The following is a 26,751-nucleotide window of genomic DNA, read 5'->3' as shown; positions in this document are numbered from 1 at the left end:
CATAGATCAAATAGGCCAAATTGCAAAAGCTGTTCCCTGTGCATTTACAATTAGTAGGCCACCGAAGCAAATGGATTTTTCCTCCCTGCAAAATGCACTTAATTCAAGCACATCTTATACAGTGCGTAAACAAAGCTAATGCCCATAGGGATTAGAGCTGCACAGGGATTGGTCCAGAACGAAGGGCACAGTTAGTTCTCAGGCCTCGAGCGAGCAAAATGAATACAAGTAAATGTTGCAACTTACAGCAAATGTTTAAGCAAGCGAAGGACACACGTTGGTGAGAACATGGTAATGCTGAATTATGCAAATTAACAAGGGGGGTCCTGGGAGTCCCTCTGCCAGACATTAGTCCTGGTTACGAGAGACTTACCCAGAGTCTTTAGCTCACTATCTTTCACAGAGAAGAAATATCCCAAACATATCAGTCTTTGTCCTGCCCTGGGGCAGTCCAGCACCGAAATGCTAGGCAATTCTTCCCTGAACGAGTACCAACAGAAACCCCAGACGCATGTTTCGGTCTGGTTGGACCTCATCAGTAGGGCGATCTGTGCCTCTCTAAGAATAGTGAGCAAGGGTTCCACGTCTGGATTCCCCTAGTAACTTAGGGTGAGACCCAAAGTTACTGCTGAATTATGGCCAGGGAGTACAGATCTAATTGTAAACATACTGCTCCCTAGTGGAAAATTGTCACTTAGAATGAAGCTGCAGGTAGGTAGTTGGAAGCGTGGTTAACAAATTAACAGTGAAAATAAGAAACATGACAGCAGAAAGAAATATGGATACGTGTCAGGGGATTAAAATAATGAATTATGAAGTAGTGCAGTGAGAGAAACTCACCTGCCCCATTAATGCTGTTGAGAAAATCTAGGCAAATTATAGCACCAACATCAACAAGCTTCTTCCCTAAATAGGCAGTGTTAAGTAATGCTCACTAGGAAATGATTGATTCCCATGGGAAGAAGGTGCAACATTTGTCCAGTGCAAAGTTGCAAATTAAAGTGTTAGGGCCTCATTACGAGGAGGGCGTAAGGGGTTAACAACGCCGGTAAAGGTGCCGGAGCCGTTAACCCCTTACCGCCCTATTACGAGATCCGCTCGCGGCACCCACTCAGGTTTTACCAGATGTCCTTAGGGGGTCCCACGAGCGGGCCAGCATGCTAACAACGGGTCCGTCATTACTGGGCCCATTGTTAGCATGCTCCCCTTTCCCATTGAGCCCTGAATGGGGAAATACCGGGCCCTCCAAGGTCAGAATGGCCCGGTTTTTCCCCATTCAGGAACCCGGACCCAGACCCAAGTTTTGGGGTAGCCAAGCCCTTATTGAGGGCATGGCTACCTCCAAACTCGTAATGAGGCCCTTAGTTATACAGTTGTTAGGATGGTAACCATCAGAGGATGCCAACATTCGGGTTTCATGGGGAAATGAGGTAGTCATGTATTAAATGTCACACTGTCTGCACCTCACTGAGGTCACTAATAAGGGATGAAGCACACCATGAGACATTACAACCAGTGGAGAAGGGGCTTGCAAGTAGCCACAATGTGTCACCAGATTGAACTAATGAAAACGTCAGACTGAACCTGGAATGGACATTAGGTCATAATTAGAGGGATGCTACTGGTCTGCACACAAGGGGAACGTTTGAGCCAATAGGGTGCATTGATGTATAGGTGTGTGCAGGGGGCTCTAGATTGTTAACCAATCAATATGCATTGATTTCCATGTGGTTGAAACAATGCAAAAATCATGTCATGTCATTTGTCCTGTAGATATGCATTCATTTAATGATGATGTGCTGAATGAACATTGCCTTTTTTTCCAGCCGAGACTGCATGTAATAAACGTTGTGTTGATCTTGCAAAAGGCGTGCACTCGTTTCCATTTTTGGATTGATTTTTATTTGTGCGGGTTTTGGGCCTACCGTACACCTGTATATAAATAAGTAAAATACATAGGTAAGTGTTCCCTGTTTTGTGAAACTCGGATAATCCTAAAACAGGCTAACAGGTATCAGAATAGCTTCTTGCATTCAGTGTTATTCTTTAATGAGTGTGAGAGCAACGATTGGGGATCAGGATGATTCCAGCGCACCAGGTGTTTAGATGTAAGAGGAATATGCAGATTTTTCACTGGACGGTAGGTATTTGTTAGCGTTGGAAGAAATTGGAGAAGTTTTCCAGGGTTCCTCATATCTATGTTCACAACCTGTTATACCGCTGGTCCGTGGGGACAGTATAAAGGATGGGAAGGAGATGCAGGGTGGCATATGCAACACACAATTCAAGACGGTGAATGATCAACATGGGGATTCAACAAAGGGAATGTATTTGAGTGACATTCTTGAAAGCTCCAGCTTTACTGTTCATGGTTCATTGTTATTCATCTCCAGTGCAATATATTGTTTTTTTTTATTTGCAATTTGTAATCTTAATGCAGAAAAGACACATATCCCTAAGTATCACAAGCAATGCAATTAGACACAAGGGTTCAGGAAAAGGCCAGTAAGAGAAGGGAAAAAAACAACACCCCCAAACCCCTGCCCCTCAAATAATCATTGAAATCAATTAAATAACTTATCTTCCAGGTTCCACCAATGTTCCGCCAACATCAACTCACTCCAAATCCAATTCCAGAAATCCACCCCAAATATTATCAAAATATCTGCCTTTCCTCTGCATTCACAATGCAACTCTTTTAATGTTGCATATGGAGTACATCTCTTGCAGCCAAATATCCTTCGTTGGCACAACCACAGATTTCCAATTTCGCAAGATTAATCTCTTTGCAACCATAGAAGCGGAGCCAAGTCACCTGTTACTACGACAGATCCTCCGGACTCGTGTTCTCTCCTAGAGTCAATGTCCCAAAGTCATCCATTCTATCCACACCAAGGACAGTGTTCATCACTCTTGTCACCTCACTCCCAAATGTCTTGACTCTACAACAATCCCATGACTATGTTATAGGGATCCCACTCACTGGCTACATCCCCAGCAGGTGTCCGACAGGTTCAAACCTTGTTTGCACATGTATTCAGGAGTCCAAAAAACCCTCTTCAACAACTTCACTTGATGTGACCTCGGTCTGATTTTAAGTGATACTCTGGAAATGTTCCTGCAGAGCACCTCCAACCTGACACATTCATACATAAGCTGTGGTTTTTAGTGTTGAATGAAAATGATATCCTTTCAAGTTGAACTTTTTACATTAGATCAGTGACCAGTTGATCCCACTTATACATAGGCGTGTACCGACATTGATTTTCAAATGTAGCCGAACCCATGCAACAAAAAAAGCAATTTGGCTCTGGATGAATAATCTCTCACTGTTCAGCTCCAGTTGAATACGTTGTCTTCTCATTTTAATGCAATATAAGGATGCAGAGAGACAACACTAAAGAGGAGATTTCAAAAGGGAATATAATTAATGTATGTCTGAAAGCATTCCTGAATAAATATGACACTAAAGTACATTTGTTTGTGTATTAGGAAGGAGTGCTGAGGATGAGGGAGGTGTGAGCATTGTATGTTCCTTTGGACATACCTGTGCAGATCATGAATTGATAACAAGTAGAGGAGGCAAGTAGAGTTGGTGTATTCAGTTATATGTCAGGTGGAGTGAGATCCCCCACACCTAAGAGCCCTCTGATGAGCCGTATGTTGGCAATACTGTTCATATCCCATGAGGGCTGGTCTGCCAGAAGAATTATCGAGATATAGGTGTCAGGACTATGGAAAATAGAAATGGAAGTATGTTCTGTTGGTGAAATTGGTAAGACTGGGAAGGGCACGAAATCAGAAATCTTCCCAATAGGTGGGATTCCTTTTCTAAATTAATAAGGGCTAGTTATGTGTAATTTGCATGTCAGGAAACACAAAATGCAACTGAAATTTCCCAAATTATATTGACTTGCTGGTAGAATTAGCTTTTTTGGAAATCTCTTGAATAACATAAAAGGCAAGTCTGGTAAAGAGGAAACCTGTGAGAGAGGAAAGATTGCCATATCAAGCACAATGTTATTGAATGGAGTGTTGAACATTGAGAGACATTGAGAAAAGCAACAGAGCCGTACCGTAGTGGGGAAAGAGTTGTGGTAAGTGTATGTGGACTGATATTTGGCAGAATTGGTAGAATTGAGCAACTTACCAACAAGCAAGTGTTTTCTTACAGTTCCAGGGTTTGGGCAAATGCATACAAGTCAGACCTTCCTCAATGTGATTACCTCTGTTCCAGTCTTAATTTCCTCTCCTGGAGAGTACTTTGCCAATATTAGTGAGATGATGCCCACTTACCTCACAGGTACCATTGACGTGTGTGCTGCATGAAGTGACAGAAACCATTTGTACATTTCTATAAAGGTTTGAAATTCACTTTCCACGTAAGCTACCTTGCAACTGGAAAATGTTTGCACTGTGTGTGATTCACAATGGCACTTGTAATTTGCAATATCCATTTTGTTCATGACAACCTATCCCTTAGAATTTGTAATGCCTCCCACTTAATGTACCACTGATTATGCATATGCAACATCCTTCCGTACATATGCGTCCTGCTTATTATGTTAAAATCAACTTGGTAAAGTGCACGTACACCCAAGGGCATTTTGGGGCTGCCGCATAAGTAAGTGAATTTTAATGTAACCAACTCCAGGGAAATCTAGAACAGAGTAGTTTTCAGTAGCCTGCGAAAGGTTAAATGATCCAAAGTACCCCATAGGGCCAAAGGAAGATAGTTCCAGGCCTTTGTGGTCACCACCGAGAAGGCTTGTCCTCCCTTGCGTGTCAAACGGTACCGAGGAACTACTACAAGAAGAGCAGATTGAGATCTCAGGGAGTGAGTTGGCACATAATTTGCGAATTCGGCCTGCAAATACTCAGCTCCCAAGCCATAGAAAGCACGGTGCACAATTCACATAGATTTAAAGAAGATCCAAGTGGCGACAGGAAGCCAATGTAATTTCTTCAGCAGGGGAGACATATTGAATGCAAAAGGGGGGCGGAGTGTAGATCTGGCAGCCGCATTCTGCAGTAGCTGGAGTCTGTTAATCATATAACGTGGTTCAGCCAGATACAAAGAGTTACAGTAATCAAGAGCGCTTAAGACCAGAGCAGCCACCACCGGAGCCTGGCATTTTACAGGAATAAAAGGCGGGACCTTATGCAAACTGCAAAGCTTAAAGTGACCAGTTTTGCACACCGAGGCCACCTGGTCGTCCAGGACAAGAGAAGCAGAGATTTGTACCCCCAGATTCCTAACCGATTGAGCCGGCACAGGGAGGGGGCCAAGGCTGGTCGGTCCGAATTCAGTGGTCCAGAACAATTGGGGAGATGTTGAACCCACAACCAGCACCTCGGTCTTGCTACTGTTTAACTTTAACCAGTTTCTCATCATCCATGCCCCCAGATCCTCTAGACAGTTCCTCAGCCGAGTAGCTGTATCGGCTCGAGAAAGGTCCAGACGAACAAGGATCTGGGTATCATCCACATAGGAGTAATAGCGGAACCCATGAGCCTGGATGAGAAGCAAAAGAGATCTAATATATACATTACACAGAATATGTGACAGTACAGATCCCTGGGGGACACCACAGGACAATGTGAACGGACCGAGAGGAAAAGAGGGAGGGAGACTGACTGAGATTGATCAGTCAAGAAGGCCATTTGTTCATCTGTTCTTTTCTTGATTGTTTCCATTAAATCAGGGTTAAAAGTTTATTCAAATATATAATATATTTTGGAACATGATTTATTAAATAAAACAATGATGTGGCTTTATATCTGACTTTTGCTGAATACTTGACACACTATTTGCTATTCTGAATAAAAAATAATCTATTTGTTTAAACCATGGTTATACATTGATAGTTCCTAGATATATCAGGAATGTCACACTTGCTCAGATAGTTTTACTTCAGCCTCTCAACAGTGATTTTATTTTGTGTTTCTCTGATAATATAAAGAAAATAATATTGAAGCTAAACACTTAGGGGCTGATTCATGGAACAAACGTGCGCCGAAAATCTTGGCGCAAGCAGGCGCAAGCAGGCGCAAGCATGAAAAAACAGGCGCACGTGCACGCGTGCGATTCATGGAAGTCCCTGCACATGTTTTCCTTGGGATGTGCGCGAAACCCAAGCGTGGTGAGCACAGGCGCACACGTAATTGCAACAGCTCAAACGCTGTGCACGACGTGCACAGGGAAAGCACACAACGTCTGCGCACACACCAAAAAGGGGGCGGGACACGGGGCGTAACACGCGAAATGGGGAACAACGCGTGAAAAAGAAGGCGTAACTGGGGAAGTACTGCTGGGAAGTACACAGAACACCCACACACACGCGAACCACACGTATTCATGGAATCGAATAGGGCAAACCTGCGCACGGGCAAAGACATGCATAGGCCTAAACACGTCCGCCACACGAAGGCAGGTGGTAGCGTCCCTGCGCATTACAAAAGTGTGCGCAAACAAAAAGCATGTATATACAGCTATGATGAATGTCCCATACTGTGGCCCCCTAGGATAAATGACGTGCACGCAACACACAGGCACCCCATGAAAAGAAGAAAAAGAGACAAGTGCCCCCCAGTAGCCCACGTTTGTGCAAAAATGAAACACGTAGTACGGTGTGGCAGCCAGGAGCCCAAAAAAAACATACACGATCAACAGGCAGGCCAGTATGGCTGTAAAAAAAAAAGGGGTACGTGACAAACACGGACACCCGCTGTGTGAAAAATAGCATATACGTGTATTTCGGGGGTGCGCGGGAAGTTTCACATGCGATAGGCCCTGTGTGAGTGGGGTACGTGTATTACTGGGGTTCGCTGGAAGATTCACACGCGATTGGCCATGTGCGAGTGGGGTACGTGTATTACTGGGGTTCGCAGGAAGTTTCACACGCGAAAGGGCCCTGTGCGAGTGGGTACGTGTATTACTGGGGTGCGCGGGTAGTTTTACACGCGATTGGCCATGTGCGAGTGGGGTACGGGTATTCCTGGGGTTCACAGGAAGTTTCACATGCGATTGGCCCTGTGCGAGTGGGGTACGTGTATTACTGGGGTGCGTGGGAAGTTTCACATGCGATTGGCCCTGTGCGAGTGGGGTACGTGTATTACTGGGGTTCGCAGGAAGTTTTACACGCGATTGGCCCTGTGCGAGTGGGGTACATGTATTACTGGGGTGCGCAGGAAGTTTTAAACGCGAAAGGGCCCTGTGTGAGTGGGGTACCTGTATTACTGGGGTGCGCAGGAAGTTTTAAACGCGAAAGGGCCCTGTGTGAGTGGGGTACCTGTATTACTGGCGTGCGCGTGAAGTTTCACAAGCGATTGGCCCTGTGCGAGTGGGGTACGTGTATTACTGGGGTTCTTGGGAAGTTTTACACGCGATTGGCCCTGTGCGAGTGGGGTACGTGTATTACTGGTGTGCGCAGGAAGTTTTATACGCAAAAGGGCCCTGTGCGAGTGGGGTATGTGTATTACTGGGGTGCGCGTGAAGTTTTACACGCGATTGGCCCTGTGCGAGTGGGGTACGTGTATTACTGGGGTGCGCGGGAAGTTTTACAAGCGAAAGGGCCCTGTGCGAGTGGGGTACGTGTATTACTGGGGTACGTGGGAAGTTTTAAACGCAATTGGCTCTCAGCGAGTGGGGTACCACTCACCGTCTGCCTTGTTTGTAGAAGAACGCGTAGCCAACACCCACCCGCTGTGAAGTAATAGCGTGTGAACCCCAACGGCTGGAAAACACACGCCCGCACCCCACGAAAAACACGTACAGCGCAATGGAAAGCCACGTGGGATCTTCAACCCATGCCAGGGCAACGCCCGTGCGCGACACGTCACAGACGCACTTATGCGCTAAGGGCCTTTGGTCCAATGAAATCGCATACGTGTGCTGACACGCTTCCGCGCTAAGCGCCTTCCCTCGGATTTCACACTGATGTGCACTTTTTTCACGTGCCAATTCACTCTGTATCAAGCTGGCCAAGCGTACACACACGGAAGACGACGCTACTGCCCTTAAGGCCATTTTCCTGCCCCCCAGAGCCCCGAGCACGCTCCCACCTGCCATCTGCTGCTGCCTGACTGCCTGCTGCCCACGTGCCCTGCTATTTGGTGCCTGCACATCAGCCAGGGTTCCAGTTGCTGTGTCCACCCCTGCTGGAACAGAAGACTCCCGACTGGGTTACCATCGCTCCACAGTCCAGCCCCAGGAGCCAGTTGCCCACCCACGCCTGCCTCGGGGGTCGCCATGTCAGGGCAAACACCATCTGAGACCACTGGTGACCCCCAGACAGAGAGGCAGAGGGCCACCAGCTTCAGTGTGAAGGAAGTTGGTTCCTGGTGGAGCATGTCCTGGGGCATTATGATGCCCTCTTAGGAACATCACGCGCCAACAAGGAAGGACAGGAGAGGATCTGGGACGACGTAGTGGTTGCCATCAACGAGGAGGGGGTGGCAACCCGCAACATCAAGCACGTCAAGAAGCGCTGGGAGGACTTCAGGTCCCGGACCCTCCACAAGGCCTGGCACCTCACGGAGGGTGGCCAGGTCAGCATGAGTGACATCCAGATGAGGGTCCTGGAACACGTATGCCCAGCGCTCCACGCCCAGATCCTTCAGAGGAAGAACCCGTCTGGAGTTGAGCGGTAAGTGGCCAAGCTTTGGTGTGCGAGACAGGGCATGTTGCAGTGTGCTGGTAGTCTGATACTTGCCTGTATGTGTGACATGGGCCATGTATGGATGTGTGTGTGTAGGGACATCATGGTCATGCATGTGAGACCAGTAATGTGCGAACCACATGGTTGGTGCATGAGTTCCAATGCTACATGGGGAGCTGTATGGCAAATGCACACATGAAAGCATGCCAGTGTCAGTTCTTGCACATGGTGGGGATGTGAGGGATGGGTACTGCTGTCATGTACATGTATGGTGCACATGTCTGTGTGTCTGAGAAGTGTGTCTGTGACTTCGATACACCATGGATTCATGACACATGTCCGTGATGATGTGTAGATTCACTCATGCAGTGCAGTCACCTTTGTATGCATTGTGTCTATCCACTGTGTCTGTGGTGTACAAGGCATGATGATTGACCCTCCGGTGATGTGTGTGCATGGGATAAGTGTGAGCCAGGATGCATGTGTGTTTGAAGGCAACATTTTGATTAATAGAGGCCCTTGTACATGGATGCTGATGTTGATTGCAGGCGCCATGCCTGTCTATGCATGTGTGTTGCGTGCATTCACCCATGTGTTGTGGAGGGACAGGATGGAAGTGACGTTAGACACTGCCACTCATGTGTTATTGCTTCCTGTCTAGGGGAATATTGTACTGTACCCTGATGCTTGTGTTCTATGTCTCCCTCTATGCAGCGTGAAGTGAAGAAGAGGGTGGAGAAGGCGCTTTGCAGCCAAGCGGCGGGGATGCCTGCACAGGGCAGCGACGCAAGGCCCAGCCACCCTCCCAGGACTTGCCATCATCTGGGAGCGAGGGGGCTGGTGCCGCGTCTGCCACTACGGCTGTGGCGGAAGGGCGGGTGAGCCTCCACAGGGGCTTGCAATGGCGGAAGACGGTACAGAGACATCCAGGTTGGTGGTCTCCACAGAGGAGGAGGAGCCCACTACTGAGCTGCACATGGGGCCCGGTGGGGGTAGTACCACTGGTGCAAGTGGTGCAGTCCATGGCCAGGGTCAGGAGGCAGCACTGGTCACCGCGGAGGGGACTGTGCATGTCCCTGTCCTTGACCTTGTGACTGCACCACCATGCACCAGCAGGGAGACCCTGTCCCAGGCTCGTCCGCAGGTAGGGGAGAGTGCCATGTCATCTGCCTCTCCCCTACCTGCGAACGAGGGGTCCCATGAACGTATGGGCTCCGTCCTGATCGGTGTCGCTTTGTGCACGTGGGACATTCGCGATTACATGCGTTCTTCCTGGACAAAGAACGCACGCCATCATCAAGAGCAGCGTTGGGATGTGGCACTGTTGGGAGGGGCCCTGGTTGGTGGGTTCCTACATGTGACGCGCACTTTGGCGGACCTCTCCTCCTCTGCGGAGACTATGCGCCAGTCATTCTCCCTGCCGTTTTCCGGCCCAGATTCCACCAGGGCCCCCTGTGGACCTGGCCTGACCAACACAGCCAGCTTGGTGGAGATCCCATCCCTGCCACAGTCGGGAGTCGGCGGTCCAGCAGGGGTGGACACCACAACTGGAGACCAGCTAATGGAGGATTTGCAGGCATCATCGAACAGGACACATGGACAGCAGCAGCAGCATGCTCTAGGTGGGAGCAATGATGGCTCGGGGTCATCAACATCAGGGGGCAGGCATCGGCCAGAGGGGAGGAGGACCCTGGAATGGATGTGTCTTCCGTGTGGCTGCGGTTGGGCCAGCGTATAGGTGCGGAGCGGCGGCGGGCCAAAGAGGCACGGCTCACCATGGCCAGGGCGGAGTTCTCCATGCGTCGGGCGTTGAGGCGGACAGAGTGCCTCGAGGCGACTCGCAGGGAGTTGGAACAGGCCATGAGTGCCTCCCTGCGAGACCACGGGGCCATGGCAGAGGCCCGCCTCTGGGACATCGACATGGAGTTCGATGATGCCCTGGCCCGGGACAGCACAGAGTGAGCCGCAGGACTTTCCCGCTGCCATTGTATATAGTTAGATAATGTTAGGTTTCCTTTCCTTTTTTTTAATTGTGGTTGCGCTTGGACAATGCACCACATTTTTGTATATAGTTTTTTATTAGGTAGTATTTTTGGTAGGTTTCATTTCATTAGTTGGGCTAATAGACCCTGGATTGTTCATTTGTACATAGTTCACCATTGGATTATTCTCATTTTTTTATTTTCACCATGGAGCAATGGATTTCACTTTCTTTTTTCCCTTGGATTTCCTTTGTTGGACTGTGACTTTGGACACCATTTCTTTTGGATTTCTTTGAATTATGATTTCTTGTTTTTTCTTCTTTTACAGACATGCAGCATTCCTTTAATTATTCCCATTGCTGTGTGTTTTCTTTCAATTACATTCATGTTGTGTTTAATACATTTTTTTCTTCATACTTCGATGTGTGGTATTATTTCATTAGTTTCATGCATGTCATGATATGCGTTTTCACATTCACTTGCACCCATTGTGTGTGTGTGACGGACATGTGTTCATTTACATAATTGCCTTTGGGGTTGTATCATGTAATTGCCTTTTCTATGTGGGTGGATGCAATACTTGGTTGGGTCTTTGGGCTGGGGAGGCTGGCCATAAGGGCCATGATTGAGGATCGTTATGACGTGGGGGCAGGGGGACATGAGTGGGACATGAGTGGGGGCCTGCTGGCAGGTGCCCTGCACTGCTGGGGGTGGGGTTGGGGCTGCAGGGGGACATGAGTGGGACATGAGTGGGGGCCTGCTGGCAGGTGCCCTGCACTGCTGGGGGGTGGGGGTGCAGGGGGACATGAGTGGGGGCCTGCTGGCAGGTGCCCCGCACTGCTGAAGGGTGGGGTGCAGGGGGGCATGAGTGGGACATGAGTGGGGGCCTTCTGGCAGGTGCCCTGCACTGCTGGGGGTGGGGTGCCGGGGGACATGAGTGGGGGCCTGCTAGCAGGTACCCTGCACTGCTGGGGGTGGGGGTGCAGGGGGACATGAGTGGGACATGAGTGGGGCCTGCTGGCAGGTGCCCTGCACTGCTGGGGGGTGGGGGTGCATGGGGACATGAGTGGGGACCTGCTGGCAGGTGTCCTGCACTGCTGGGGGGTGGGGTGCAGGGGGACATGAGTGGGACATGAGTGGGGGCCTGCTGGCAGGGGCCCTGCACTGCTGGGGGTGGGGCTGCAGGGGGACATGATTGGGGGCCTGCTGGCAGGTTCCCTGTACTGCTGGGGGGTGGGGGTGCAGGGGGACATGAGTGGGGGCCTGATGGCAGGTGCCCTGCACTGCTGGGGGGTGGGGGTGCAGGGGGACATGAGTGGGACATGAGTGGGGACCTGCTGGCAGGTGCCCTGCACTGCTGGGGGGTGGGGGTGCAGGGGGACATGAGTAGGGGCCTGCTGGCAGGTGCCCTGCACTGCTGGGGGGTGGGGGTGCAGGGGGACATGAGTGGGACATGAGTGGGGGCCTGCTGGCAGGTGCCCTGCACTGCTGGCGGCTGGGGTGCAGGGGGACATGAGTGGGGGCCTGCTGGCAGGTGCCCTGCACTGCTGGGGGGTGGGGGTGCAGGGGGACATGAGTGGGAGCCTGCTGACAGGTGCCCTGTACTGCTGGGGGGTAGGGGTGCAGGGGGACATGAGTGGAACATGAGTGGGGGCCTGCTGACAGGTTCCCTGCACTGATGGGGGTTGGGGGTGCTGGGGGACAAGAGTTGGTGATCAGTAGTGCAAGCTGACATGTGGCTTGGCTGGGGGGCATGCCCATGGTGGATGGGCTGCCTGCGGGACATGACCAGGTGTGCAGGGTAGTCCCCTGTGGTGTGTGCTGCCTGCAGGGGCCGTGGAGGGTGTAGAGGAATCACCTGGGTAGACCCACACTGCCAATTCACGTGTCGGACTCCCCGCACACCCCAGTAATACACGTACCCTGCTCAAATCGCATGTGAGACTTCACGTGAACCCCATTATACACGTACCCCACTCGCACAGGGCCTATCACGTGTGAAACTTCCCGCGAACCCCAGTAATACACGTACCCCATTCGCACAGGGCCAATCGCGTGTGAAACTTCCCGCGAACACCAGTAACACACGTACCCCACTCGCACATGGCCAATCGCATGTGAAACTTCCCGCAAACCCCAGTAATACACGTAACCCACTCGCACAGGGCCAATCACGTGTGAAACTTCCCACGAACCCCAGTAATACACATACCCCACTCGCACAGGGCCAATCGCGTGTGAAACTTCCCACGAACCCCAGTACTACACGTTCCCCGCTTGCTTTGTGGCGGCCATGTATACTGCTACATGGTTCGCACAGCCCTTTGCGCTGGATTGGGGATTTATTTGTGATGGCTTTTCCCTGCGCGAGGGGCGTTCTTGGGGGCGTAACTGGCGCTGCTGCAGGGTCTCTGCGCCACTGTGCGCCACGGCTGGTTTTGGTAGCTAAAATCCATGAATACGCTGTGCGCGGAAATGGATTTTAGCGCACATGGCTGGCACAGAGATTCGCATGCACACATGAATTACCCCCTTAAAGTAGAAAGAATGGCGAGAACCAGTCCTCATGAGTAAAGACCAGATTTCGAGTACAAATACAGGTGTGTATATATGCATGGAACATCTATTTAAGAGACAGTTAAGGTGAAACAATTCAACACAACAAAGCCATGACATTGTTCAGGTTTTGGAAGTGATGATTAGCTTAACTCAGACTCCCACTATTGCCCCATCACATTTCACAGATGGCAGCCTCAACAACATGAGAATGGCATCATGGATGAAATCAAAGGGGTGAATACATGTTAAGGTTATCATCACTTCCAAAATCTGCCGAATCGTAACTATAGCTTTCTATTAACTAACGATTTTCAGTGACTATATTTACATATTTATTATAATATGAGAAGAAATACAGAATTACATTTGGTGGCATTTATACCATAAAAATACCTTAACATTCAGTGAAAAACACATTAGTTAGGATCCATTTAAATTATTTTGCTCTCGTACCCAGTGATGTCAATGATGCTGTTACAACTGTTGTCATTTCACCAGTGTAGTGATGTCATTCATGACATTGTCATGGTGCCTATGCACTGTGCAATCGGGGCCCATAATTGATGTTGTGTACCTTCCAAAACGTGCTATTTTCGAGGTTTTAGTGTTAAACCAGCATCTTCACCTACTATAATTTATTCTCACATAATTTCAAGGATTATGCTGCACAGAATGTATTCACCTTAACTGTCTCTTAACTAAAGAGTTTTCACTGAACTTCACTGGAATCTACTTTGCACCACTTTGCTACAGATAAGGAATATTAGGAAATACTGTTACAAGCAAAATATGAGAGCCTGGGATGACAAAAAGGGGAGGGCAATGTGATGATGAAGATGCACTGCAACGAGGAAGAGTGATTGGGATGAGGAAGACGGACTACGGCAAGATTGAGGTTGAGGAACTGTTATAAGGAGGAGGGACTGTTGTCATGATATTATCAATTACTAATAAATCTAATTTAACAAATCATATAATTCAATAATATCCCGTGTCAGAATCACACATATCCAGTGCGCATAGTTTGCAGATTTTTACATTCAGTTCAGTCTATTTGATTGGGTAATCCCTCTAACAACTTCAACCTGGTGAAGGATGCTTTTAAGGCAGGCCATAACATTTACAACCTTTAATAGATGACACGCTAATTATAGGTGCAATTGGATGTTTATGCTACACAAAGAAGAGTTTCAATCAAAGTGTAAAGAATATGTTTGTTTTTTTGTTGCTGGGGCAAAGCTTGCCTTGCATTTTATTTATTAAGTAAAAAAAGAGCCTGAGTATGGCAGCCATAGTTTCACAAAATCTTGAAATACTGATGGAAAATGTGCTTTACATGGTCTGTTAGCCAATATTTACAGGGTAATTCATAGAAATTCGCACAAAAGTGGCGCACACGGCAGCGACCCTGCAGCAGCGCCAGTTACGCCCCCAAGACGCCCTCGAGCAAGGAAAAGCCTACAAAATTTGCAAATCATCGCAAAGGGCTGCGCTAACCCTGGACCAGTTCACAGGGCTGCCAAACAGCAAACGCCAAGCGTGGAACGTGTATTTCAGTGGTTCTCGGGAAGTTTCACACGCGATTGTCCTGGGTACGTGTACATCAGGGGTGCGCGGGAAGTAACACACGCGATTCCATCAGGGCACGTGTATTCCAGGGGTGCGCGGGAAGTATCACATGCAAAAACAGCAGGGTACGTGCATTTCAGGGGTGTGCGGGAAGTATCACAAGTGATTCCATCAGGGTACGTGTATTCCAGGGGTGCGCGGGAAGTATCACACGCAAAAGCAGCAGGGTACGTGTATTTCAGGGGTGCGCGGAATATATCACACGCGATTCCATCAGGGTACGTGTATTCCAGGGGTGCACGGGAAGTATCACACGCAAAAGCAGTAGGGTATGTGTATTTCAGGGGTGAGCGGGAAGTATCACATGCGATCCCATCAGGGTACGTGTATTCCAGGGGTGCGCGGGAAGTATCACACACGATTCCATCAGGGTATGTGTATTTCAGGGGTGCGCGGGGAGCACTACACGTGAATTGCCCGTGTGGGTCCTCCCAGGTGTTCCCTCTACACCCTCCATGGCCCCTGCAGGCGGCCCACACCACAGGGGACTACCCTGCACATGTCCCGCAGGCAGCCCATCCACCATGCCCATGCCTCCCATCCAACCCACATGTCACCTTGCACTACTGCCCACCAACGCATGTCCCCCTGCACCCCCACCCCCCAGCAGTGCAGGGCACCCTCCACCAGGCCCCCACTCATGTCTCCCAGCACCCCCACCCCCCACCAGTCAGGGGCACCCTCCACCAGGCCCCCACTCATGTCCCCCTGCACCCCCACCCCCAGCACTGTGGTCCACCCTCCACCAGGCCCCCACTCATGTCCAACTCATGTCTCCCAGCACCCCCACCCCCCAGCAGTGCAGGGCACCCTCCACCAGGCCCCCACTCATGTTCCCCTGCACCCCCACCCCCCAGCAGTGCAGGGGCCCCTCCACCAAGCCCCCACTCATGTCCCCCTGCACCCCCACCCCCCCAGCAGTGCAGGGCACCACCACCAGGCCCCCACTCATGTCTCCCAGCACCCCCACCAGTCAGGGGCACCCTCCACCAGGCCACTACTCATGTCCCCCTGCACCCCCACCCCCCAGCACTGTGGGGCACCCTCCACCAGGCCCCCACTCATGTCTCCCAGCACCCCCACCCCCCACCAGTCAGAGGCACCCTCCACCAGGCCCCCACTCATGTCCCCCTGCACCCCCACCCCCCAGCACTGTGGTGCACCCTCCACCAGGCCCCCACTCATGTCCAACTCATGTCTCCCAGCACCCTCATCCCCCAGCAGTGCAGGGCACCCTCCACCAGGCCCCCACACATGCCCCCCGGCACCACCACTCCCCAGCAGTGTAGGGCACCCTCCACCAGGCCCCCACTCATGTCTCCCAGCACCCCCACCCCCCACCAGTCAGGGGCATCCTCCACCAGGCCCCCACTCATGTCCCCCTGCACCCCCAAACCCCAGCACTGTGGAGCACCCTCCACCAGGCCCCCACTCATGTCTCCCAGCACCCCCACCCCCCACCAGTCAGATGCACCCTCCACCAGGCCCCCACTCATGTCCCCCTGCACCCCCACCCCCCAGCACTGTGGGGCACCCTCCACCAGGCCCCCAATCATGTCTCCCAGCACCCCCACCCCCCACCAGTCAGAGGCACCCTCCACCAGGCCCCCACTCATGTCCCCCTGTTAGGGAGAATTCTCTGTTTAGGCTGAATTTCCTAACCTAGTGAGTCCCCCAGCAGTGTGTAATTCCTTGAATGTCAATGTGTTCTATGGGCTATGGGGTCTTTTACTCCATAGGGTCTCATATGTTTTGCTATGTGTGTTACACCGCACCCTCCGTGCTGTAACACTGGGGCGTCCTAGCGGACCTCCATCATAGACTCCATACCCGGGAACTGACTACTGTCTCCCCGGGCATGTAAAGTCACCATTGGCTTTACTAGACCTAAATTTACTAACAGAACTAGTACAAACCATCTTATTGTGGACGTACTAGTAGGGGTAATTCGATTACTCCTAGGTCTGTTATTCAAGGGGGCACCGTCCCGTCCCCCCTCGTTGAGTTTTGGCTGGTGGCAGTGGAAACTACTTATTATTTTCGACCTCGAATATAACCCTATGGGATTCTTCCCATTGTTAGAGATTGATACTTTTTCTCGTTAGTCTCTAACATACCACCGGTCTACTTATCTTAAATAAGTCTATCGGATGGTATTTTCTGCCAGAACTCGGTTTTTAAAATGGCGTCTGTGTTCGTCTCTGTGACTCCTATACCAAAGGTTGAGCCCTTTGTTCCACTTTTGGCGGGCTTCCGTACAGAGACCCTCCAAAGTGGTGCCATTCTGTCTGGGTTTCCACAGGGGTGTGGGAGGGGGTTTAGGCACCCTGGACCGAGTTGCCTTGCCAACTCTGGTCGCACTCTGGTGTGATTGGCCCAAGTGGTGAGCCTCCCCGCTCACCACTTAGCGTGTGTTGATTGACAGCTAGGCTGAATGAATGGGGGTTTTCTGCATAAAAGCAGGGCTTTTGGGACTGGATCTTCAGAAGTCGCCACAGGACCCAAGAATCTGACGAGGGTAAAGCTGAGCCGACCTGCAACGACGACACCTCCGGTGGAGCCCTGCTGAACCGACTCACCGATTCCCGACGACAGAGGAGATCTCCCTGCCGGAGAGTCTCTTCCCCTGACTGGTGGGAACAACCAGTCTCCTTTTGCTTTTTCTTCGCCTCAGGACGCAGTAGTCGAATTGCCCGTGCAGAGCACCTCGGCAACCGGATAGCCACTACCCCTGTACCGCGACCAAAAGGTGGTGCCTTGTGACGGAGCACTCCGCGGCTGGTCTCTTCCCTGGTGGTGCAACAATCCTCAAACTTTCCTTCGACGACGAGATCATCTCTACTCTTGGCAAAGACCGGACGTGCATCCACCACCAGGAACAACTGCCCCCGCTGGAGCTGTCTCTCCACAATCAAGGTACTGTGTCTGCCTGGCTTCCCTTGTTGCCTTATAGAGTGAGGTGTCTTAATCCTCGCCTCTCCATAGGGTCGCCTCCAAGCTTTCTCTAGCGTGTTGTTCTGAACTGGTCCAATCTTCCGATAACAATTTGCTACAAAGACTCAAACGCATTTCCACTAAGAGACTTTTTGGGACATATCGACTTGCCTCTCTACGAGTGGGCCTGGCCTCTGAACTTTATGATCTATCGTGGTTTTTGTCTTCTTGCCTTGCATTTGTCCGTGAAGTATTGAACTGTGTTGATTTTGTAACCTGCTTATTTTTCTCTCCCCTCCTAACGAATACTAGAGTGCCATCTAGGTTGAAGCATACACCTCTGTCTGCAAATAAGTGATGCTAGTAGAACCTAGACTTGTCGAATTATTGTTAGGGGGATTGATCTGTTTTCTCCGTAGAGTAATTGTAATTGAAGTGTTTGCCGTGATAGTGTCAGAGTGTTTTCTATAGATATGTTGTTATAAATAAATACCTTTATATCTTTACACTGAAGTCTTGTTGTGTGTTTGCTTGTCTTACTGTGAAGAATTGCCCTATGTTGTATACTCCACATACTGCCTAACTCTTCTTGAGGGATGTCTGACTGCTCAGCCACAGCTACCAAGTGAATCTGTGTGGTACAGACTGCTACCAAGTGGGTTTACTGCCAAACACCTGTAGTCCTAAATCTTTTGCAGTGGTCCCAGAGGGAACTGCACAGGTTTCCGCCTAACACTGGTGTACAGCGGTGGGATTTGTATCGAGTGTACAGTTTAGACTGCTTTTCAACACTTTCGGATAACTAACCACAAAGCTTAGCACTAAAAAGCAACTTTCAAAAACATGTCTACTATGGAAACTTACAGTCAAGAGTCCTTGTCAGGTGAAAATACTGAGAGTTTGCGAGCTCTCTGTAGGCAGGAGAATCTTTCTGTAAGAGGCAAGAAGTTAGAACTAATAGAGAGATTGCTGGCGAACCAAAGAGAATTCGAATAACTCAAATTCCAAAGAGGGCCCCAAACAAAACCAGAAGGGTAAGCCACTGGGAAACCACAGCAGAATAGTCTGTCTTCTGGTGCCAAACCGGAAGGAGGTCAGAACAAGCCATCATTCCAAAAAGCATTTGGTAAATGCTTTGTTTGTGGCTCGACAGACCACGTGAAAGGAGATCCTAGATGTAAGGGTAAACCTTCAGGGGTCCAGCTTGTCTCCTTAGCCTTCGCTCCAGGGGAGGAAGTCCAAATGGCAAGTGGAAACTTTCTACTGCTAGCTGACAAACCCATTGGAGTCTCAGCCAGCGTTTCTTTAGTATCTCTGGGGTTGTGGGAACAACAGAATTTAGATGTCTATAATTCTATCCCCGATAATACTAAAGAGTATTATAAGGACAGTGTCCAGGTGAATGGTCAGGAGACTCCTGCCATTATGGACACTGGGGCCAGCATAACTGTGGTGGATAAATCGTTTTTTCAGGCTGAGGATGTTGCTAAGGCACCCAAACGCCTCACAAAGTTAGCTGGAGGGCCTGTGCAGATGCTTCCCCAATTACCAGTTCTCATCCAGTGTAATGACATGACTGTGAAGATACCTGTCAGCATACAGAGTGAGGTACCAGGACGCGTACTGTTGGGTAATGATTTGAAAACTCTAGGAGTTGTATTGAATACTCCCAGACCTCCTAGTAAACTGGAACAGGAGCTAACCAGACCCGCAAGAGAGAGGACCATGCGCGGTACTCTCCAGGAGATGATGAAGAAAGAGATCACTCCTGCTCCAATGGAATTGTCAGCAGCTGTCTCCAAGAAATCAGAAGCGAAAGGGAAACCTAAGACTTCTATCCCGAAACCAGCAGCCAGCATTTCAGTGCAGCCAACACAGACTTTCCCGCGGTTGTCCAAAGTTACACCCGTAACTCCACCTCCAGCTGAGGCTGAGAGGGAGGCACTGTGTGGTAGAATTAGACTCTGAGGGAGAGCTAATGGAAGGCCTGGAACTCATTGGAGATCTGGATCCTGTGGACCATCCTGAGCTGCAGTCTTTACTGGCAGAAGGTGGACCCAGCAGGGCAGACTTCAGTAAGGGACAGAGAGAATGTCCAACTCTGGAAGGTCTTCGCCACCAGGCAGAAGCTCAGGCTGAAGGGCAAGAGCCTGGGAAATACAGGTTGCACTGGGAAGATGGCCTCTTCTACAGTGAACCGACCGAGTCTGCACCTGGAGACTATAAACGACTTGCAGTACCCCAAGAGAACAGAACACAGATCTTGCAGTTAGCCCACGAGATTCCTTTGGCTGGTCACTTGAGTTTCAAGAAGACTAAGGAAAGACTCTCTCTCTACTTCTATTGGCCGAAGATGGGGGCCGAAGTAGAAACACACTGCAGGAGCTGCCACACCTGCCAGACCTCTGGTAAGGTTCGCTCCACGAATGTGGCACCTTTAGTGCCTCTCCCAGTTGTGGGAGTCCCGTTTGAGAGAGTAGGGATTGACATTGTTGGTCTCCTTGATCCTCCGACCTCTTCAGGCAACAGGTTTATACTTGTTGTAGTAGACCATGCTACTAGGTATCCTGAGGCAATTCCTATGAGAACTGTTACAGCTCCGGCTGTGGCTAAGGCCCTCCTTGGTATTTTTACTAGGGTCGGGTTTCCTAAGGAAGTAATCTTTGACAGGGGGTCAAACTTTATGTCCCACTACATGAAAGCCATGTGGTAAACCTGTGGAGTTACTTACAAGTTCTCAACAGCTTACCACCCACAAACCAATGGGTTGGTGGAACGGTTCAACCGAACCATGAAGAGCATGATAGGTGCTTTAGAAAAACCCCTTAAGCGTAAGTGGGACCTTCTACTGCCATGACTTCTCTTTGCTTATAGAGAAGTCCCTCAGGAGGGAGAAGGTTACTCTCCCTTCGAACTACTCTATGGTCATCCCGTCAGAGGTCCATTGGCCCTGATTAAGGAGGGGTTGGAGAGTGCTCCTTCCCCCAAGCCAGTATGAGTGACTGACTACGTGATAGGTCTCCGGAGGAGAATGTCGCACATGATGATGGAAGCAAGCGATAACTTGAAAGCTGGACAAGCATTGGTCAAGCACTGGCAAGATCAAAAGGCTAACATGGTTGAGTTCGCTCAAGACCAGCTTGTTCTCGTTATGATGCCAACAAGGCAGAGGGCCTTGCAAGATAAGTGGATGGGACCCTTCAGAGTTGTGGGTAAACTCGGAGAGGTCAACTATCTGGTGGACTTGGGCAATCCCAAGGAGGCTCCGACAGTCTTTCACACCAACCGACTCAAAGCGTATGTCTCAAGACCCGATGTAGGAGCGTTGCTTCTAGCATCATCCGAGGAAGAAGAAGAGAGTGAAGCTCTTCCGGATCTCCTCAGAGGCTTACCTTTAGACAAAAAAATTGAAGGAGTAAATCTCTCCTCCAATCTGACACCCGAGCCACAAGAAGAGTGCAAATCCATGTTGAATCAGTTTGCCTCTCTGTTCTCGCTTTCGCCAGGCTTGACCCCTTGGGGCCAGCACGACATACTCACTGGTGACTGTCTGCCAGTCAAAAGCAGAGGATACAGAATGTCAGAAAACGTACGAACCCACATCAAAGGTGAGGTCAGCAAGATGCTTGATCTCGGGGTAATAGAGCCCTCTACTAGTCCATGGTCTAGCCCAGTTGTGTTAGTACCAAAGGCCGGATCTAAAGAGCTTAGATTCTGCGTGGATTATAGAGCTCTTAATGCAGTCACCAAGACTGATGCCCACCCTTTGCCAAGAACAGATGAGTTGGTGGATAAACTTGGCGCCGCCAAGTTCCTCAGCACATTTGACTTGACCTCAGGCTATTGGCAAATAGCCCTGACAGACCATGCCAAGGAGAAAACTGCATTTTCTACCCCCGTTGTCTTATACCAGTTTAAGGTAATGCCTTTCGGATTGAAGAATGCACCTGCTACGTTTCAACAGATGGTAAACCAGGTTCTGAATGGGATGGAGGACTTCTGCATGGCATACTTGGATGACATCGCAGTGTTCAGCAATTCCTGGGAAGAACATGTAACCCACCTGAGAGATGTTTTGCAGGCTCTTGGACAAGCCAATCTGACCATAAAGGCGAGTAAATGCCAAATTGGACAGAGTAAGGTTGACTACATTGGACATGAGGTAGGAGGTGGAGAAATAAGGCCTTTGCTCAGTAAGATTGAAGCTGTGCAAAATTGGACAACACCTACTACTCAAACCCAAGTGAGAGCCTTCCTAGGCCTCACTGGATATTACAGGAATTTAATAGAGAACTATGGGACCATAGCTTCTCCACTGAATGTCATCTCCTCACCCAAATTTCCTAAAAAGGTTAGATGGAACGAGGAGTGCAATCAGGCTTTTGAAAACCTGAAAAAGGCTCTTTGCCAAGCCCCAGTACTCAGAGCTCCTGATTACCGCCAACACTTCATTGTGCAGACAGATGCTTCAAATGTAGGAATAGGTGCCGTACTCAGTCAACTGGATGGGAAAGGTAGGGAGCACCCAGTTTGCTTCATCAGCCGCAAGCTGAAAGATCCTGAAACAAGGTGGGCAACAATCAAAAGAGAGTGCTTTGCTATCGTGTGGGCTCTGAAAAAGTTTAGGCCGTACTTGTATGGTTCTACTTTTGTCATTCAGACTGACCACCAACCCTTGAGATGGTTAATGCAAATGAAAGGGGAAAACCCAAAACTATTGAGATGGTCGATCTGCCTGCAAGGGTTTGATTTCACCATTGAGCACAGGTCAGGGTGTCACCACCAAAATGCTGATGGTCTCTCTAGGATGTATGTCATCGACTAGAGGTATGAGATTCATCCAGGAGTGGATTAAATCCTCCTGTCCCTTAGTCTGGGGGGGGGCGAGTGTTAGGGAGAATTCTCTGTTTAGGCTGAATTTCCTAACCTAGTGAGTCCCCCAGCAGCTTTGCTGGATTTCTGGAGTTTGTTTTTTTTCCATCCTGCCAAGAGTGAGACTCTCTTTCCTCCCACTCTTGGACATGAATGTGTGTAATTCCTTTGAATGTCAATGTGTTCTATGGGCTATGGGGTCTTTTACTCGATAGTGTCTCATATGTTTTTCTATGTGTGTTACACCGCACCCTACGTGCCGTAACACTGGGGCGTCCTAGCGGACCCCCACCATAGACTCCATACCCGGGGACTGACTACTGTCTCCCCGGGCATGTAGAGTAACCATTGGCTTTACTAGACCTAAATTTACTAACAGAACTATTACAAACCATCTTATTGTGGACATACTAGTAGGGGTCATTCGATTACTCCTGGATCTGTTATTCGACGGGGCACTGTCCCGTCCCCCCTCGTCGAGTTTTGGCTGGTGGCAGTGGAAACTACTTGTTAGGTTCGTCCACGAACATAACCCTATGGGATTCGTCCCATTGTTAGAGATTGATACTTTTTCTCGTTAATCTCTAACGTACCACCGGTCTACTTATCTTAAATAAGTTTATCGGATGGTATTTTCTGCCAGAACTCGGTTTTTAAAATGGCGTCTGTGTTCATCTCTGAGACTCCTAAACCAAAGGTTGAGCCCTTTGTTCCACTTTTGGCGGGCCTCTGTACAGAGACCCTACAAAGTGGTGCCATTCTGTCTGGGTTACCACAGGGGTGTGGGAGGGGGTTTAGGCACCCTGGACCGAGTTGCATTGCCAACTCCGGTCGCACTCTGGTATGATTGGCCCAAGTGTTGAGCCTCCCCGCTCACCACTTAGCGTGTGTTGAGCCCTTTGTTCCACTTTTGGCGGGCTCTGTACAGAGACCCTCCAAAGTGGTGCCATTCTTCTTGGGTTACCACAGGGGTGTGGGAGGGGGTTTAGGCACCCTGGACTGAGTTGCCTTGCCAACTCCGGTCGCACTCTGGAGTGATTGGCCCAAGTGGTGAGCCTCCCCGCTCACCACTTAGCATGTGTTGATTGACAGCTAGGCTGAATGAATGGGGGTTTTCTGCATAAAAGCAGGGCTTTTGGGACTGGATCTTCAGAAGTCGCCACAAGACCTAAGAATCCGACGAGGGTAATGCTGAGCCGACCTGCAACGACGACACCTCCGGTGGAGCCCTGCTGAGCCAACTCACCACTTCCTGACGACAGAGGAGATCTCCCTGCAGGAAAGTCTCTTCCCCTGACTGGTGGGAACAACCAGTCCCCTTTGCTTTTTATTCGCCTCAGGACGCAGTGGTCGAATTGCCCGTGCAGCGCACCTTGGCAACCGGATAGCCACTTCACCTGTACCGCGACCAAAAGGTGGTGCCTTGTGACGGAGCACTCTGCGGCTGGTCTCTTCCCTGGTGGTGCACCGGACTTCACTTTTCTTCGATGACGAGAACCTCTCTACTCTTGGCAAAGACCCGATGTGCATCCACCACCAGGAACATCTGCCCCCGCCGGAGCTGCCCTCCACAACAAGGTACCGTGTCCGCCTGGCTTCCATTTCGATCGGTTCGAGTGAGGTGTCTTAATCCTCTCCTTTCCGTTGGGTCGACTCCAAGCTTTTCTCATTTATTGTTCTGAACTGGTTCAATCTGCCGATAACAATTTGCTACAAAGACTTGAATGCATCTCCACTAGAGACTTTTTGGGACATATTGCCTTGCCTCTCTCCGAGTGGGCCTGGCCTCTGAACTTTATGATCTATTGTGGTTCTTGCCTTCTTACTGTACATTTTGCCCGTGAAGTATTGAACTGTGTTGATTTCATAACCTGCCTATCTTTTTCTCTCCCGTCCTAACTAATATTAGAGTGCCATCTAGGTTGAGATATACACCTCTGTCTGTAAATAAGTGGTGCCGGTAGAACCTAGACTTGTCGAAATATTGCTAGGGGGATTGATCATTTCTTCTTCGTAGAGTAATTGTGTCTGATTTGTTTGCTGTGAAAGTGCCATAGTGTTTTTCATAGATGTTTTGTTATAAATAAATACCTTAATATCTTTACACTAAGCCTCGTTGTGTGTTTGCTTGTCTTGCTGGGAAGAATTGGCCTATTTTGTATACTCCACATATTGCTCAACTCTTCTTGAGGGAAGTCTGACTGCTCAGCCGCAGCTACCAAGTGAATCTGTGTGGTACAGACTGCTACCAAGTGGGTTCACCGCCAAACACCTGTAGTCCTAAATCTTTTGCAGTGGTCCCAGAGGGAACTGCACAGGTTTCCGCCTAACACGCACTGCTGGGGTGTGGGGGTGCTGGGAGACATTAGTGGGGGCCTGCTGGCAGGTGCCCCACAGTGCTGGGGGGTGGGGGTGCTGGGAGACATGAGTGGGGGCCCTCCAGGGTGTCCCAGGCTAACTCTAAGATTCAGGAACACTGTTAGCAAGGCAGAACAGCAAAAGTCACTGGTGAGCCAAAGTCCAAAGGCTGGGCCCACTCTTAGCACAAATGTGCCCAAGATCACACAGTTACACTAGGCTTAGAAAGTCTTGCAGAGGGTTCAAAAAAGTTTAGAGAGGCTTAGGAAAGTTTATCCAGGGCGTCCCAGGCTAACCCAGGTTCGAAAGCCGGGGGCTAAATCTACCCCGTACAGTCGGTAGCAAGGGAAGCCAGGCGGGACACGGTACCTTAAGTGGGAAGGATCCTCCAGCAGTGGCAGTTGTTCCTGGTAGTGGGTGCAAGTTGCATTGCCGTCCAGGGGAAGAGATGATCTTAACTTGGAGGAAAGATGAAGGTCGTTGCAGTACCAGGGAAGTAACCAGCCGTGGAGTTTTCCCCACCAGTTAAAGGAAGAAGACTCTCCGGCGGGAGATCTCCTCTGTCGTTGGGAAAAGTGGTGAGACGGTCCAGCAGGGCTCCACCGGTGGTGGCGTCGTGGCAGGTCGGCTCAGCTTCTCCCTCCTCGGAATCTTAGGTCCTGTGGCGACTTCTGAAGTTCCAGTCCCCAAAGCCCTGCTTTTATGCAGCAAACCCCCATTCACTCAGCCTAGTTGTCACTCAAACATGCTAAGTGGTGAGCCGGACGGCTCACCACTTGGACCAATCAGGATGGAGTGCGACTTGAGTTGCCTAGGCAACTCAGTCCAGGGTGCCTAAATTCCGCTCCACCCCTCCTAAGTACCCCAGACAGAGTGGCACCACTTTGGAGGGCTTCTGTGGAGAAGCCGGCCAAAAAGTGGAACAAAGGGCTCGACTTGGGTTGGAGTCACAGAAGAGAACACAAACACCATTTTAGAATCAAGTTTAAGCAAAAAATACCAACCGGAGAATTAATATTAATTAAATAAACCGGCGGTATGTTTGATGCTACCGTAAATAATTAAATAAAGATAGTAGCCCAAAACAATGGGAAATCCCATAGGAAAATATTCGCGGTTGAATATAAAAATTAGTATCCACTGCCACCAGCCAAAACGGAGACGTGCCCCCTCGACTAACAGACCCTGGGGCAATCGAATTGCCCCAGCCAGTACGTCCACAATATGATGGTTTGTACTGGTTCTGTTCAGAATTTAAGACTAGTAAAGTCAATGGTGACTTTACATGCCCTGGGAGACAGTAGTCAGTCCCAGGGTATGGAGTCTATACTGGGGGGTCACTATGACACTGCACTGAGGGTGCTGTGTAAAACACATCACAAAACACATGACGCCCTATGGAGTAAAAGACCCCATAGCCCATTATACACATCTAGATTCAAAGAAACACACTCAAATCATGTCCAAGAGTGAGGGTAAAAGAGTCTCACTCTTGGCAGTAGAAAAAAATAAACCCAAAAATCCAGCAAAGCTGCTGGGGGACTCACTAGGTTAGGAAATTCAGCCTAAACAGAGAATTCTCCCTAACACCCCGAGCCAACACATCATCAGAATCCCGATCCCAGGCTCCTATGCCCACCCAAATCACACCCCACGCCACCTCAGTCCAAACACCCAACCAAGCTTTACATCCATTCAAAATTGAAATACCCATTACATGATAGATAACAAATAAGCAGTATGCGCATGAGTTCAAG

This window comes from Ambystoma mexicanum, chromosome 6q (genome assembly GCF_040938575.1).
Source record: "Ambystoma mexicanum isolate Mex_15411 chromosome 6q, UKY_AmexF1_1, whole genome shotgun sequence".
Classification (NCBI taxonomy): domain Eukaryota; kingdom Metazoa; phylum Chordata; class Amphibia; order Caudata; family Ambystomatidae; genus Ambystoma; species Ambystoma mexicanum.
The sequence above is the reverse complement of the archived record's forward strand: the minus strand, read 5'-3'. Positions refer to the sequence as shown.